The sequence below is a fragment of the Schistocerca gregaria genome, chromosome 3, assembly GCF_023897955.1.
Source record: "Schistocerca gregaria isolate iqSchGreg1 chromosome 3, iqSchGreg1.2, whole genome shotgun sequence".
Classification (NCBI taxonomy): Eukaryota; Metazoa; Arthropoda; class Insecta; order Orthoptera; family Acrididae; genus Schistocerca; species Schistocerca gregaria.
Window position 1 is genome coordinate 123,860,977 of NC_064922.1, and position 17,548 is coordinate 123,878,524.

The following is a 17,548-nucleotide window of genomic DNA, read 5'->3' on the forward strand; positions in this document are numbered from 1 at the left end:
AGTGTCAGGAAGTCCTTTCTGAGCCGGCCGAAGTGGCCGTGCGGTTGTAGGCTCTGCAGTCTGGAACCGCGAGACCGCTAAAGTCGCAGCTTCGAATCCTGCCTCGGACATGGATTTGTGTGATGTCCTTAGGTTAGTTAGGTTTAACTAGTTCAGAGTTCTAGGGGACTAATGACCTTAGAAATTGAGTGCTCAGAGCCATTTGAATCAAGTTCTTTCTGAAAGCATTTTTATGGGGTGTAGCCAAGTATGGATGTAAAACATGGACGATAAACAGTTTAGATAAGAAGAGAAAAGAAGTTTTTAAAATGTGGTGCTACAGAAGACTGCTAAAGATTAGATGGATAGATCACGCAACTAATGATGAGGCGCTGAATAGAATTGGGGAGAAGAGGAATTAGTGGCACAACTTCACTAGAAGGAGGGATCAATTGATAGGACGAGTTCTGAGGCATCAAAGTATCACAAATGGAGCACTGGAAGGGAACGTGAAGGGTAAAAGTCGTTGAGCGAGACCAGAAGATGAATACAGTAAGTAAATTCAGAAGGATGTAGATTTCAGCAGTTACTCGGAGATGAAGCGTCTTGCACAGAATAGTGTAGCATTGAGAACAGCATCAAACCAGTCCTTGGAGTGAAGACCACAACAACAACAATTTTAAAAACTACAAATTATAGTGCAATAACTACAAAGAAGTTCAAAGGAATTCTGTATTCGTTAAAATTTTTCATTAATTCTTACTCAGTTACACAGAGACTAAGTAACTTTGACCATAGCAGTGTTGAAACTAGCACGGTATTCGTACTTCCCAGAGTCGTGAATATTAGCCCTGTTACTTAGTGGATATCCTAAAACTATCGGAAACAAAGGCAAGCAGTAAAGTTAACATTGTGGAAAGGTCTTCTACAATGGTCGCATTGTTATCTGCTAGTCTCTTTGTAAAACACAGTAACCACTCCAGTTCTTTGTTCACGTTTTATGCCACGGTTGGACTTCTGTCAAAATTTTAGTCTTTGGAATACTTCTCGTGTTAGTGTTGCTAAAGGTTATTGTCAATATAGTGAAATCGTCACACTGCGAGGTTATTCATGTGTATAGCTTATGCGTCTGTAGCACATCAAGGTGTAGTGGATCTGGCTGTCTGAGATGAGTCACTGAATGATGTCACATAGCGCGTCAGACTTCGTAGCTACCCAATCCTGGTCGCGCAAAGACTGTTAAGTCCCGCCCAGGTGCTAAAATAAATGCCCGTTTAATGGGCAATGGTCAGCTGAGATATAGGCCCTGACTAAAATGGTCATCTGATAGTGTAAAATTTTAGATATTGGTCCCTTCATGAAATATGAAAAATTAGCAATTTGCTGTAAATAATATTAACTCCAATAAACATATGTTTTGCAATGCTCGCTTTATTTAAGATAGTTCCCATATATTGTTTGGTTTCGTTTGCAAAATGTAATAAGATTATGTGTTTTTATCACTGACAATCGTCTTCAGAGCTGAAACAAAGTACAACTGAATATGAAACTTTACTATGTTACAATTTAATAAGTGGAAAAATATATTCTGAATTTCCCTAAGTAGAAGCTTCAGTAACCCGTCTTGCCTACTCAGAATCATATATCAGAGCACTGCGTTTTGCAACTGTAGTCCATGTTTTAAATATGAATATGTTGGAGTTGTGAAGGGATTGTAGAAGAGAAAATGGAGTGAGGATGTTTGGGGGGAGGGGAAAGGAGGCAAGGGATGGGAGGCGGGATGTTATTAATGTAACAAGAAGGGACTTGGTAATATTACACAAGGTATAATAATAAAAATTTTTTTTGTTAAAATACTAATAGTGCACAGCAATGGAAATGTAAACCACAGAAAATACTAAAATTATTAAAATGTAGCGAGAGGGTTTGATAGCGAGGAAAGGAAGCAATAGCGGGGAGAGGTAGGTGAAGTTGCAGGTTTGTTATAGGCTTCACGAAGTCAAAAATTTATTAATAAATCTTCTGTTGAAGTACATAAAGTACAGACCAATGGGTGAGTAACCATGTAAACGGGTATAAAATAGTATAAATAGTGGAAATCCATTCATGTGTTAAGATACTAAAAGTGTGAATCGTTGAAAGTACAAAACCATAATGTTATACACTGACAGTATAAAAACTAAAAATGTCAAAATTTTTTTGTTAAATATTAAAAATATAGGCCTAGAACAACGGATGCTAAATTGTGAAAGACAAAGATTGTAAACATACACAAGTGGAGCTATGAACAGGACCTAGAACTGCATGAATTGTCGTTAAATATTAAAAAATAGAAAAAAAGTTGTAAGTATGAAACATTAAAGGTGTAAAACAATAAATAATAGAAATATTATAATTAAATATTATAATTAAAAATATAGGTCTAGAACAACAGATGATAAATTGTGAAAGACAAAGATTGTTAACATACACAAGTGGAGCTTTGAACAGGACCTAGAACTGCATGAAGTGTCGTTAAATATTAAAAAATAGAAAAAAAGTTGTAAGTATGAAACATTAAAAGTGTAAAACAATAAACAATAGAAATTAAACAATGCGCTGCAGCTGAAGTTGCAATGAATCGGGTATGTCAGTTAGAGTTACTTCCATCAGCTTCTGCTCGCTGGCGTTCTACGGCGTGCTGTTGTGCAGCGTGTGCGGAAGTCAGTCCGCACCGTGAACTGCTGCTAGGACGGCGTGCGAGTCGATGCGCTGTCACTGTTTCCTCTCTGCGCTTGCGGTTGTTAATCATAGATGCGCAGCGGCGAGGTGGACGATTGCAAGAGGGCTTCAAAGTTTCTAAGAACGCACTGTCTATAGAATGGTTCCGGTGATTTAATGTGTTACCAGGCTATTGCAGACAATGTGTAAAACTCTCAGTTTCTTGCAGCATTGTCAGTAAGTGTTCCTTACGTTCATTGTGAAGCACTTCCAAATGTGTACCCAAAGTTCCAACAGCATACTTTGGTGTTAGAAGGTACTGACCAAACACTGTCTTATTATTGTGAATTAAAGAGCGTATTGCAATTGACGTCCATGAATGGGATTTTCCGACTTACCTGTCTGATAAGGCGCTTCAATTACAATCTTGAGAAATATATTTGTAATCACAAATTTATCTTAGCCATCCCACTCCATCAATTTTAAGAAAATATTAATAAACAAAGGTATTTAAAATGAAAAAATCGTGTAGCATCGTTGGCCGGGAGGCCCCATCCGGGGAAGTTCGGTCGCCAAGTGCAAAACGTATCTCAGTCTACGCTGCACCGGGCGACTCGCATGCCGGTGACGAGGAAGAAATGATGATGACGACAACAGAACACCCAGTCCACCAACGGAGAAAATCTCCAAAACGGTAGGGAATGGAACCCGCGGCCATTGCATGCGAGGCAAGCACGTTTTCACCCTGCTAAGCAGGCGGACGGTATTTAAAATAATTTCAGCTGATTTGCAATGTAGATAACTAGAATGTAAAAATCGTGGTCAATACACAGCAGGATTTTGGAACGCATAATGTGTTAGAACATTATGAGTTACCCCGAAGAGAAAGTCAACATCGTTGTTGTTAAACACTAATAGCTCATAACTCACACGAAATGTTGAGTGGTGTTGACAAGCGGTTTCAAAGGCATTTGACGCTGTACCACAGAAGCGGCTTGTAGTGAAATACCGCACTTATAGAATATCGTCCCAGTTATAAGACTGGATTCCTCTTTTTCTGTCAGGTAGGTCACGGTTCGTAGCAATTGAAGACAGCCACCGAGTAAAGTAGAAGTGATTTCTGGCGTTGCCCAAGGTAGTGTTATACGCTCTCTGCTGTTCCCTGACTGTATAAAAGATTTACAATTTGAGCAGGTTTCTTGGTTTGCAGATGAAGCTGTCGTTTATCGCCTAGTAAAGTCGTCAGAAGATCAATTTGCTAGATGATTTAGAGAAGATATATATATACGGAGCGCAAATGGGCAATTGACCCTAAGTATTGAATAGTGTGAGGTAATCCACATGAGTTCTAAAAGGCATCCGTTAAACTTAGGTTATACGATGAATCAGTCAAATCTAAAGACCGTAAATTAAACTACATACCTTGAAGTTACAATTACGTGCAACTTAAATCGGAAGAACATATAGAAAATGTTGTGGGGAAGGCGAACCAAAGACTACGTTTCATTGGCTGAACATTTATAAATTTACAAAATGTATCTTGTCTACTAATGAGACTGCTTGCCCATCTTCTTATGGAGTAATGCTGCGCAGCCTGAAATCCTCAACAGACTGGATTAACTGAGTATATCGGTAAAGTTTAGATGAAGGAGGAGGAGGAAATTAGTGTTTAACGTTCCGTCGACAACGAGGTCATTAGAGCAAGCTCGGGTGAGGGAAGGATGGGGAAGGAAATCGGCCGCGCCCTTTCAAAGGAACCATCCCGGCATTTGCCTGAAGCGATTTAGGGAAATCACGGAAAACCTAAATCAGGATGGCTGGACACGGGCCTGAACCATCGTCCTCCAGAATGCGAGTCCAGTGTGCTAACCACTGCGCCACCTCGCTCGGTAGTTCAGAGAAAGACAGTAGGTATTTTATTAATGCGAAGTAGGGGAGAGAGTGTCACTGACATGATACACGATTTGGGGTGGAAATCATGAAAACAAAGGCATTTTCCATGGTGGCGAAATCTTCTCAAGTAATTTCAGTCACCAGCTTACTCTTCCGAATGCGAAAATATTTTGTTGAAGCCAACCTACATAGGGAGGAACGATTATCACAATAACAGAGGAAATCAGAGGTTACGCGGACAGATATTGGTGTTTGGTTTTTTTACGCGGAGTCTGCGAGAATGGAATAATATAGAATTATTGTGAAGACCTTTCGATGAACCTTCTGCCAGACATTTAAGTGTGATTTACAGACTGTCCATGTAGATGTAGATGTTGTGTGTTACAGAGGCCGGCCAGAGTGGCCGAGCGGTTCTAGGCGCTACAATCTGGAACCGCTCGACCGCTAAGGTCGCAGGTTCGAATCCTGCCTCGGGCATGGATGTGTGTGATGCCCTTAGGTTAGTTTAAGTAGTGAAGCACTTCCAAATGTGTATCAAGAGTTCCAACCGCATACTCACCAAACACTGCTTTATTGTGAATTAAAAAATTTATTACAGTTGCTCCGACGTTAAGACAGCACCAACTACGTAGCCATTCCTTCTTACCTGCAAGATCTGGCTCTGTGATTACAATGCTGAGAAATACATTTCCTTTGGTTAGGTTGGTTCTAGGGGACTAATGACCACAACAGTTAAGTCCCATAGTGCTCAAAGCCATTTGAACCATTTTTGTGTTCAAGGACTCGACACATTATCCTAAGATTATTGAATCGTATTCTGTTCCCGCGCCAAGCGCTGCCTGGAAACTATGCTAACATTAATGGATCAGTTTCTCCAGAACTGCTAAAAAAATGCTACTTTTTTCTAAATGTTTGTCTATGCGTCAGTCCCACTTCCGTCACTTACATTCCTGACCAAGACCTGCATATACCACAAATCCGGACGACATTGGTGAATACCAGTAGGAGCGGTCCTCTCATGAGTTTAACAACCTCACAAACATGGGTGAAGGATGCCCAGGGGCTCCAGCTAAAGCCAGCGACGAGCGTCAGCGATGGTGAGAGGGAATTTCGCGTCCGCGCCCCCTAGCTACTGAACTCGCCACATAGTGAGAGATTTATCGTCTTGCCGTAACTATCGAATGTTCAGGAGTGCTCAGATCGGTTCAGAGCATTCAGCAGCCGCGCTCCCTGCTCCGACGTTAAGACAGCACCAACTACGTAGCCAAAGCCTCGTGGACCGCCCCACGTTCGCCCAGCGCTGCTGCCGACGCACACAGCGATGCGTTGAACGGCACATTTCGTCGAGATTACAGTGAGCAGCCGCAGTACCAGCTGTGGTTCACCTAAGTCGCTGCAGCACCCGTACCCTACTCGTCTATGAGTCAGCCGTGTATTGTACATTTGTGGTAAGTTACTGTGGGACAAACTGCTAAAGGTCACCGTTCCCTAGGCTTACACACTACATAATCTAACTTACGCTAAGGAAAACACACACACACAAAAATGGGCGAGGGAGGAGGACTCGATTCTATGACGGGGGGAGGCGCGCGAATCGTGGCAAAGTGCCTCAGAGAGCAGTGCTACTCCGCGCGGCTTTGGTAGGTAAGAGGACTTCCCCATATGAGGGACGACAAACCTGACGGATAACGACGGTGGACTGTACTTGCTTAAAATATTATCTGCCACATTAATTACACTCCCATGCACATGGAGGTAAAGTTTAACGAATGTGATGGTTGTAGGATACGCCAAGTGTAGTAATTAAGGCATTCCACGTTCAAACTACGAATAGCGTTCAATAAGTAAAGCAGTGCCTTTTTTTCTCGGGCACTTTCAGTTGAAAATGTGCGGAATTTTCTGTGGGACATCGTGGAATATTCCCGCCTCATTCCCTAGGGTTTTATCAAGGTCCGATAAGGTGCGGCATAGCCTTCAAAATGACGTCTGTAACGGATGTGCGTTACAACCGGGGAACTGACATAGATTTTAATTTTGGTGGGAAAACAGAGCATCGCTGATACTCACAGGAGCACTTGGCAGTGAACACAAGTACCAAGAGTCGTTAGGCGTGGCGTCTTTCAACATCACAACGAGGTCCCGCAAACCTTTTCGATGTCTTGCGTGCCATCTGGCAGCACACAGCTGTGACTCTTGCAAGGTTGGCAGCATCGGATCGACGGATCACAAAGTACAAACGGCTGGCTGCTCGACTAGACTACACTGCTGGTGGTACTGACACACTTGTCCAACTGTCAAACATCGTCATAGGCGATGAAACTCGGATTCATCCCTTCGAATCGGAAAGAAAAAATCACCACGCCAGCTCTCCTCCGAAGAAAAATTTCAAAGCTGCGGTCTCAGTCCACAAAGTGATGGGAATGGGATTCTGGGACTTTGAAGTGGTTGTTCTCTTCGATGTCCTCCCTCATGGTGCAGTGACTATGAACTGCGTTGTACTAAAACTAAAACTAAACTCCTCCCGAACAGGCCTTGAAGGCCCGAAGTTACCGACCGGCCGTCATGTCGTTCTGAGACCACAGACGTCACTCGATGCTGATATGGAGGGGCATGTGGTCAGCACACCACTGTCCCGGCCGCAGGTCAGTTTCCGAGACAGGAGGCGCTACTTCTCGATCAAGTAGCTCCTCAGTTTGCCTCACAAGGGCTGAGTGGATCCCGCTCGGCAACAGCGCTCGGCAGACCGAATGGTCATCCGTACAAGTGCTAGCCCAGCCCGACAGCGCTTAATTTAGGTGATCTGACGGGAACCGGCGTTACCACTGTGGCAAGGTTGTTAGCACTGTGTTGTACTACCCACAAGAAATTCGTCGCCACAAAAATGCAAACGAAATTCTTCTTATCCCTGTGAACTCAAGGCCTCACACAAATCTCCTCACTCGAGAGAAGCATACAAAATTTCATTGAGCCGTATTTTCCCATCCGCCCTACCATCACTGATGTCGCATCTTCCGATTTGCATCTGTTTGACACAAAGAAGAATGCCCTTTGCGGGAAGCAGTACGAGAATCACGGGGATGTTATTGATGCAGGAAGACGTTGCCTCCGATGTCGACCACTAGAGTGGTACCATAGGGGCATACATGAGCTTTCTCTGAGGTGAGGTGGCGCAAGATTTGCAGCCAAAAGTGTGGGGAATAACTTGGAGTATTCGAGTCCTGAATAGAATGTACTTGCTTTCCGAATAGAAAAGTGTTGCATTAGTTACTGAACGCCTCTCGAGTAAGCACTTTCATGGCAAATGCAAATTGTAACCCTCATATGGTTCACCATGGGTTTCTGAAGTTCCCACCAAAAAGATATGCCAGGTGCAGTAAACACGATGGATTTTTGAATGTAATATTTGCACTCACATTTCCTTCCACAACAGATTGCCACTTCAAAGAGGACTCGCAGTCAATTGGTTTTTTCTCCGCTGGCCGCGGATGCTAACGTTCGTTTAATAAACAGTGATTAACGATTCAAATGAAAGAAATCTCGTTGTGAGTAGAAAATCAAGTTACGAAATATTTGAATGGCGCACGATTTCCCATTCATTGATAGAGCTATAAAATCAAGAAAACGATTCAAAGAGCCAGTCTACAGTCAATATTTATGGCAAAGTTTCCGGAGTGCTGTAACATTTCACAACAAGATACTCGACACTATCTTAGAATTCACACAACATCACACATGTAGATTTTCGGAGGAAATATTTAGCAATACAAGCCGTCTATACGCGGAATAGCACTTCGCACAATAAATTACATGTTGCCTCCACGGAAACCGATGTTAGACTAGTCACTGTAGATTAACAGAAGATCGCACAAGTACATCTTCTGAGGCAACTTGCGTCGAAACCTTCCGCAAAGTTATTGTATTTTTCGACTTTGTGCATCTCTGACGGAATCGCTGGTTGCGTAAGAACTCTTTGTCAGAGAGAGCCGTGTGGGACTAATGTAGTTCCTCGCGGCAGCGTTTGACGGGCAGCGAAGGCGTCTGGAGTTAGCAACGGCACGAGGAAGGTGGCGAGCGGTGCCGTGTGTCAGGAAGACGACCTGACCGCTCCTGGAGAGGTAGAGCGGCCTGGTTGCAGGTGAGAGCAGATGTCTGGAAAGCTGTTACGTGGAGAGGAGCTCTCTCATTTTGCGTGCAAGAGCGTTTCGGTTGCACGGTGCTGCTGTTGCCCGAATCAGATCGGTGGTTAAAGCAACGATTGGAGGTCTGTACAGCCGTCAATACGCTGTCCCTGCGCCCTGGTTGCGTTTACACACGAGTACTGGATAACTCCACGTGAAACTGAGTATGTTTCTAATTGAGTACTTGCGCGTCTGTGTGTTTTAGTTGTTCGTCTTGCAAAATTGTAATTGAGTTTGCCCTTGTGGGGGGCCATTCGTTGCACTGTTTCGTGGCTGGTCATTTGTTTGTTTTAACCGTTCATGTTACAAGCTCGTCATCGAATTTGCCTTGGTGGGGACCATTATTTTGGATGCAAGTACAGGACCAGTAGCAACTGATTTATATTTCAGGTCTTATCACACCAATTTGATGATGCGTGTAACGTATTGCCGCGTGCCCAAGACTGAGGTGTGGAATAAAATAAGGTTGCAAGATTATGGCTCTGTAAAACAACTGAGGCAGCAATGGATGGTTTCTAATACTGCAGACTTGTTCTTGAGTTAAGTAATTAACTTTCCTACTTGAACAGTTCACGTCTCTTAATTTGACATTCATCTGAAGAAGTTTGCGCGTAAACTTGTTTTTAAATTGTTTGGTATTGCTGCACAGGAAACGTCCAAATTTTAAACTGTAGTACGAGAAACGCTGACGTTACGAAACTTAGGATACGCGGGTCCCGCTATAATTTATTACCGCGTATTTCAAGTGATTTTGCTGAGATGGATTTATCTGAATATTGTCTTAAGGTTTAAATTGCTGAGCACTGGTTATTTTAAATTTTTAATTACAAATAGTTCTCGAGCTTGACATGAAATTTTTAATTCATGTTATAGTTGCTTTGGGATTAAATTTGACACTACCGTATCAACGGTATTTTAGCCTTGATATTATCAATTAAGAGTAAGCTTGTAATGGCTATCGTTTAAAGGTTAAGAAATAACAGAATCAGGGCATTATGTATTTTCAGTAACTTTTAAGTATTGTTTGGTGCTAATTTGTTTTACAGGACGTCTGAATTAATGTTAGCCCGGCACCTTACCACTCCTTCTCAGCGCCTACCATACCAAAACTGTTCCGTCTTTATGCGTGATCACATTGCATATGCAGATAAATGTATTAGCTCCTTGCAGACTGATAATAGACTAGTAGTGAAGTGTGTTAACAGTTTGACGCCTATCGACTCAGAGTGCAATTGTGAAACGTTCTTCGTATCATTCAATGAGTATCAATGGCAAATGAAATTTGTAATTATTCTCTGAATCCGAATTGGAAACTATAGAAATTATTGTTACATGATCTCAGTGCAAGTAACGTCAGCAGCGTTATAACGTGTGTCAACACTAAAACACTAAGCATAAACAACAAAAGGTATGCTTTCTCCTTCCAAGCCTCGCAGGTGAATTCCATCACCACGCGGACTCTACTCCTTCCCACGGTCCTCATGCTCTCAGACCATCTGCCGCACAGCGTGACGTGTCCGCACCTCGCCACCTTGCATCGACGTGAACCTTTCTGTACTGTGCTTCAAAGCATGACAGCAAGACGTAATAAAATGTACTCAGCAATGTGGCGTAAACGTCAAAGCATCTTACCATATTCAGTGCGTTGCCGAAATGATCCAGGCTGGGTTGGCGATGAGGTGGTCTGAGTAACGGAGTCAGTTATTGAGTGAATATATACACTGAATGCTATTATAGATTTCGTCTTGAACGAACTGTGGCATAAGCCCGAACAACAAGGGATGACGTACCAGGACATGCATTGATACCATGAAATAGTGCATTGATGATGCCTAGGCATTAGCCGAAATCTAGATTTGCCTGATAAGATATGAAAGAAAAGGACGACTGATCCTTTTCTCTATCATTTGAAAGTCATCACAGTCGTTTAGTGCACCCACAATCGTAATGGAGGGTAACTTGATATCGTCGAACTTCACACCGTCTAGATCTTGGACGTTCAAAGACCATTAAGTGAATCCGAGGTGCGACAACCAGCAGAGGGAGCCTCAAATAAATCCTCTTGTTAACGCACAATAATTATTTAAGATACGGGCGCTGACAAAATGATCATTTGAGCGTGTAAAATTTTTAGTATTGGTCCCCCAACGCGATCCCTAAACTTTGCATATCTCTATAAATAACTAACAACACCATGATAGACACGTCTTGTACTGTTCGTGACTACTTCATGTTAACTCAATTGCTCCTGAGAATGTTGACCAATAATTACAGCACTAATTCAGCACACAGTCACTTCCGACTACGACGAGAAAATAACTAAACTGATATAACTCAGGCTGGTACATTCTTCGGTAGAGCAATACAAAAACGTACCTTGTAAGGCCCTTACTGTCTCAAAGTATTTCAAATCAGTCGAGTTCAATGACAATCGAATTAGAACTGGCCTGGCGCAAAATGAATGATACAGTTCAGTCTACGATGAACACACTGCACTGAATGAATGAATAGAATTAGATATATTTCTCTGTCTTTCATCCACTACTAATGGCCGCCGATGCCCTTTGGCAGCTGCTATTTTCATCTACTGTCACTTCCTCACCTACCACGACACGCCTGGATACCGTCTGGCTCGTTGGACATAGCTCCTTCTACACATCATCACAAATATTAACCCACAACTCATACGCTTACTTGCAGTTTACCTGGTCGCTCAGTAGTAATTACTGATAAACTCCATCCTCTTTACGCTTTACTCTGTGGCTGGCGTCCTCTGTGAGTTACCATGTTGACCCCTCCAAATGGCCTATTAGAACGACAGGGGGCATATGATCATCGAGACCGGACAGTGAATCGAATGAAACGCATCTTCTACTTGGATGAATATTGTTTCTTGCTACAGTAGGTCAATGGTCTTGTCAGCATGCGCCGTCATCCACGCAAACGGAAGCACGAACGATAGACTGCGATACTGACATAGGCTGGGGGTGGACTGTAGTGTGGCATGGGAGGTGTTCACCTGGGCTGCCACGGTACCTCTAATAATTACTGAAGGTACCATAATATATCTGGACTCCGTGAACGTTATTGCGAGCCACCCACAGCTATGCATGCTTGATCTCTTCTCTGTAAGCGATATTCGTTGCCAACAGTGTAACTGTTTATTTATTTATGCATTTATTTTACCTGTTCGTGTCACAAGCGCAGAATCGTGATACTTTGGTTTCAGGATGAATACAAAGAATGTACGTTGACGTCTTGAAAAATGTATTTGCTCTATCTGCATGCTATGGATCTTGTCTGAGATGGTACTGGGTTTCAGGTCCACCAATTTCTCTCCGTCCGTTCAGGCCTTGAACGCCTTTTCGACCGATGCGTCATCATCCTCCCATAGGCGTCACTGGATGAGAATATGGATAGGAATGTGATTAGCACACACCTCTCTCGGCCTTTGTCAGTTTTCTTGTCCGGGGCCGCTACTTCTCAACCAAACAGCTAGCTCCACCATTGGCCACCAAGCTTACCAACAGCGGTCGACAGCTCAGGATGGAAATCCACCCATGAAGTAACCTACCCCGACAGTGATGTAACGGGAACCAGTGTGAGCACTGGAGAGAGACCGTTAGCCCATATACCACCGGCAAGTAATTAACGGCCACTGGAGAAATTAGAGCTCTTATGTAAGATTATCGACAGTTGTTCTTCTCATGCATCGTGATGCAGAGAAGGGAAAATATGGTAGTGCTGCTCGAAGGACCCATCGCTACCCATGAAACAGCTTGCAAACCACTGATATTGACGTACAAGTAGAATTGAGTGACCTATACACAGACATCTCGTACAGCGTATCTCGAGCAACCTACCAAAGGGTTGTGGAAACAGTGACACAGAACGCTTCTACATCGGCTTTGTAAGTGGATCTATACGCTATTAGTCTGCTGGCAAATTGTTTTTGTTCCTGAGTATAAGTGCTGATTAAAACTTGACGCATAAATTATAAAAAATATTGTTTTGGAGATACATTCCCCTCTCTCGTTTGCACTTTAACCATAGAAGTTGAAGCAAGATTTTAGAATAATGACGCCGTGGTCTCCTGACCTTCAATGCTTACATATTCCGCCCTCACAATCATATTTCGCACATCAAGACGCTTCATTCAAACCCGAATTCGATAAGATAAAGTCATTGTTGTCTGAATTCATGTAAACGATATGCAAGTAACAAGTGCGCACCGGGGTTGAAATACTCGAGGCTGGCGTTCACACATACATTCCAGACACAATGGTCACAGGAGCTTTTCGTTCGAGAGAGGCAGACCACACACTGGAGAGGCGTCATTCCGTTGTCGCTGTTGGAGCGAGGAACAAGTCTCTCCTTAGTACTTCACTGGCAGAGATCCTCTGTCGAGAAGTCCGACTCTATATTGAGTCCTTACTATTAGGCGTTGTTCACTGTGTTGGCCGACACACTTATTGTATGGTGTGAACCGACAGAGTTATAATTAAACGCCTGCGAGCGAAGTTTTGAGTGGCATCGCGGTGGACTGGATATCTGACCGGTGTACCACGTCAATAGATAGACTATGGCGTATAGGAATGCTTCATTTCATCAAGGTGTATGATGAGTTTGATTGGCGAAGGTCAAACCAGATAGAACGAGAGTTATCTTATTTGTCAGCAGCGAACGGCGCAGACAGCAGTCATCGCAGCTTACGGTATTGTAAGCTACAGCTATTGCGAGCCCCATATTTCCTCCACAATAGTATACTTAACTGCATTTCACACGCGACAGCCTCGACCGTATGTAGCAACATTCTGAAGGATAATTATTCAACTTGAGTAGGCGCACCTCTCAAGCATTCGGCCAAGTCAATAACAAACTTTGTTTAGAAATTTCGTTAGCGAATCCTACCTTGAGAGGTAACTTCACATTCCCAAAAGAACCATTATATAACTTGTTCAATTCATAACTAAAAGTGCCATTCTGATTTCTCAGTATTTTTGCAAAATAAATAATTATTTTCGTTACGTTCATATTTTTCTTACACTTATTAGCAGTACTCCAGTACCCAAGTATCACACTAGTTATGTAAGAAATTTTGTGAATTTTTGTGTCATTTCCTTACAGTGGATGACTCCAGAAGATATTTATTGCTGAAAGTTTTTCAGGCATTTCCATTTAGAACGTTAGAAGCGTCTCTCTGACTTCTGTAGCAGTGTGGGGATGGAAATTGCATCTTGTAGGAGACACAGTGTAAAGGGTACATCTCAGACTAATCCGTTGCGCAAAATAACAGAATAGCATATAAACCCCACACTCACAACACTTTAAGCACAGTTTTACGATTTGTTTCACGTTACAGGTCTCTGCACTGACAACAACCCTAGGTCTTTTGATGTAGCCACACGACGCTAACAACATTCTTGCATTACAAAAAAAAGTGATTCATAGTGTATAACGGCAGCTTCTAGGAGCTGACAATCACTGCTGACATGTGTCAAAATATTCCCTTTCGCAGATAGAGGATACTGCACAATAATCTCTATGCCACCTGGATGGAGAACACTGTGTTTTCTGAGCTTACAACTCCGGCCTGTATGCTGATCCTTGTTGTCTGCATCGGCCCCCCATGCTTCACATAAGCAATACGTTTCCACCGATCTGTATTTTATTGTGGGTTAGTTAGTAAATTCATCTTATGAAAGTAATAGAATTTTCAGTGCTCCAGAGCTATTACGTGTGTTATAATCTTAACTGTGTGTACCATGCAACAAATTGACAGTTTCAGGTATTATTCTCGAAGTCTGCGCCGTCGTCGTGTACAAACGGACTTACCAGTGTTGTAATCATAGACGGTAGGTAGCTTTCAGACTGCAAAAAAACTCGATATGAGACGTCCCGTTGGGAGAAAAACATTGCCGAATCTATAGTGTCTTTATCTTATTGAGTGGCAACGTAAAGGCAGGTAGGAAATTCATGACTTAATACTTAGGTGTGTGTATTGGCTGCCGAAGTAATCATTGTACGAAATTCAGCACTTCCGAAGTAAGTACGTAAAAAATTATTTCACTTCAGGTTGAGAACCAACTTCTCCTGCAGTTTAAATATTAGTTTCTACGTAATTATTATATGCTTAAGGCACTCCTAATTTTTATCATTGGGAGTGGCTTGCCACATCAATACAACGACGATCATGAGGCGACTGCATTCGGTACGACATCTGAACTAACAGATCACACGTTCATAAATGCACTCGATTTATAAAGGCCTACTCCGTCTCAGGTTATCCTTTCCCATGACAGCAGAATGCACGAGTAATGCGTAAGTGAAATAAAAGAGAGTGTATTTACCCTACCAGTCTGACAGCACCCACAGCTCAGCGATGTTTTTATAGGATACTGCTCAACTGACATTGTTTTTTGCGCTGGTTTGAAACAGTTAATTTTGTTCTCTTCGGTAAATCTGGAACATCCGATGTCACAGGCTCATTCAAGCGCGGGCATGAACAGTGTTTTCAGTTGAGATCTAGTGGCTACCAGTAACCCTGCGTCGATTCTTTGAATAATCGAACTCACCGGTATAAAAACAGCGTTTACGAGCGAGTTACCGTGTTAAATATTTGAAGTTAAGAATGTAAAGCCTTTAAGACTCGTGACACAAAACCATAATTATGTATGCTATATTAATTTGGATTATTCACCAAAAGAGTAATTAAATAATAAGTTAAAACTTTGTAATTAATGATGAAGCTTTACTGTTCGGGCATCGAATAATTAATAAATAACGAACTGTTTTCTCTTCATTATTTCCTGTGGCTGTCTGCGAGAATAACTTGACTAAATGTTTCAAATTATGTTTCGAGTGTATAGTATATCGCTAAGTGCTCTCATTATCAAACACAAGCTAAGGATATTTTGTGTAAAATGCGCTCCTGTTTCAAAGAAGCTAATTTTTCACACATCTTCTGTACAGTATGTTTCTTAAAGTGATATAATTTTGCAAATATATTCTATTGTATACGTCCATAGGAGAGAGAGGGTACCTAGAGGGCAGATTATGTAGGAACATCTGATGATTCTTAGTCGCTGCTTCAGTCAAGTGACCGGTCTTTTAATCTCATGGAGGAGTGAGCGATAGACACCACCGTGAACATTTAAGTGCTGCATTATACACTGAAGAGCCAAAGTTTCTGGTAAAAGCACGCGTATTCAAGTAGAGAGATATGTAAACAGGCAGATTACGCCTGTATAAGACAACAAGTGTCTGACACAGTTGATAGATCGGTTACTGTTGCTACATTGGCAGGTACTCAAGATTTAATGAGTTGGAACGTGGCGTTATAGTCGGCGCACGAGCGATGGAACACAGCATCTCCGAGGTAGCTATAAAAAGGGGATCTTCCTGAACGACCATTTCACGAGTGTGCCGTGAACATCAGGAATCCAGTAAGACATAAAAAAAACGACATCGCTGTGGCCGGAAAAAGATCCTGCAAGAACGAGACCAACGACGACTGAAGTGAATCGTTGAACGTGACGGGAGAGAAATCCTTCCGCAAATTACTGCAAATTTCAATGATGGGCCTTCAACAGGTGTTAGCGTGCGAACCATTCAATGATAGATCATCGACATGGGCTGTAAGAGCCATAGCCCCACTCATGTACCTTTGATGGCTGCATGACATTAGGCCTTACGCCTACATTGGACTGTTGATGACTGGAAACAAATTGCCTGGTCGGATGAATCTCGATTCAGATGGTATCGAGCCGTTGGATGTGTACAGGTATGGAGGCAACGTGATGAATCGAATCCATGGACCCTCCATGTCTGCAGGGGAATGTTAAAGCCGGTACAGGCTCTGTAATTGTGTGGGGCGTTTGCAGTTGGAGTGATATGGGACCCCTGATACGTCTAGATGCGACTCTGACAGGTGACACATACGTAAGCATGTTGTCTGATCACCTGCATCCGTTCATGTCCATTGTGCATTCCGACGGACTTGGACAATTCCAGCAGGACAATGCAACACCTCGCACGTCCCGTATTTCTGCAGACTGTAGACCCTTCTGAGTTTAAACTCTTGCTACCAAAGTCCCCAGACATGAACTTTATTGAGCATATCCGGGATACCATGCGAAGTACTATTCGGGAGAGGTCTCCACCCTGTCGTACTCTTACAGATTTATGGACATCCCTCTAGGATTCATGATATCAGTTTCCTGGAGCACTACTTCAAACATCAGTCGAGACCATACCAAGTCGTGTTTGGGTACTTCTGCGTGCTCGCGGGGGCCCTACACGATATTAGGCAAGTGTACCAGTTCTTTGGCTCTTCCGTGTATATTAAAGCTATTGGGAATGCACTGTTAAGTCTTTAGGTCCGTCATTTTATGGTGAATAAAGTGCAGCTTATATTTGGAACTATTTATATAACTAGTGAGTAATTAAGCCACAGCGGCGTGGGGTAGCTGCGTGGTCTCAGGCGTCTTGTCACGGTCAGCGCGGCTCCCTTCGTTGGAGGTTCGAGTCCGCACTCACGCATATGTGTGTGTGTTGTCCTTAGCGTAAGTTAAAGTTAGATTAAATAGTGCGCGAGGTTAGGGACCGAAGACCTGAGCAGTTTTTTTTCCCATAAGACATTACCACAAATTTCCAAAATTTCCAACAAAGGCACAATTCGTCGATTGCGTACCATCTCGTACCTCGAAACAGAAGACCTCTTACAATGGAAAATGTGCTACTTGCAAATGAAATGAGTTTCCTCAGTGTCTCAGTAATTGTGTCTGTCCAGTAGCTTC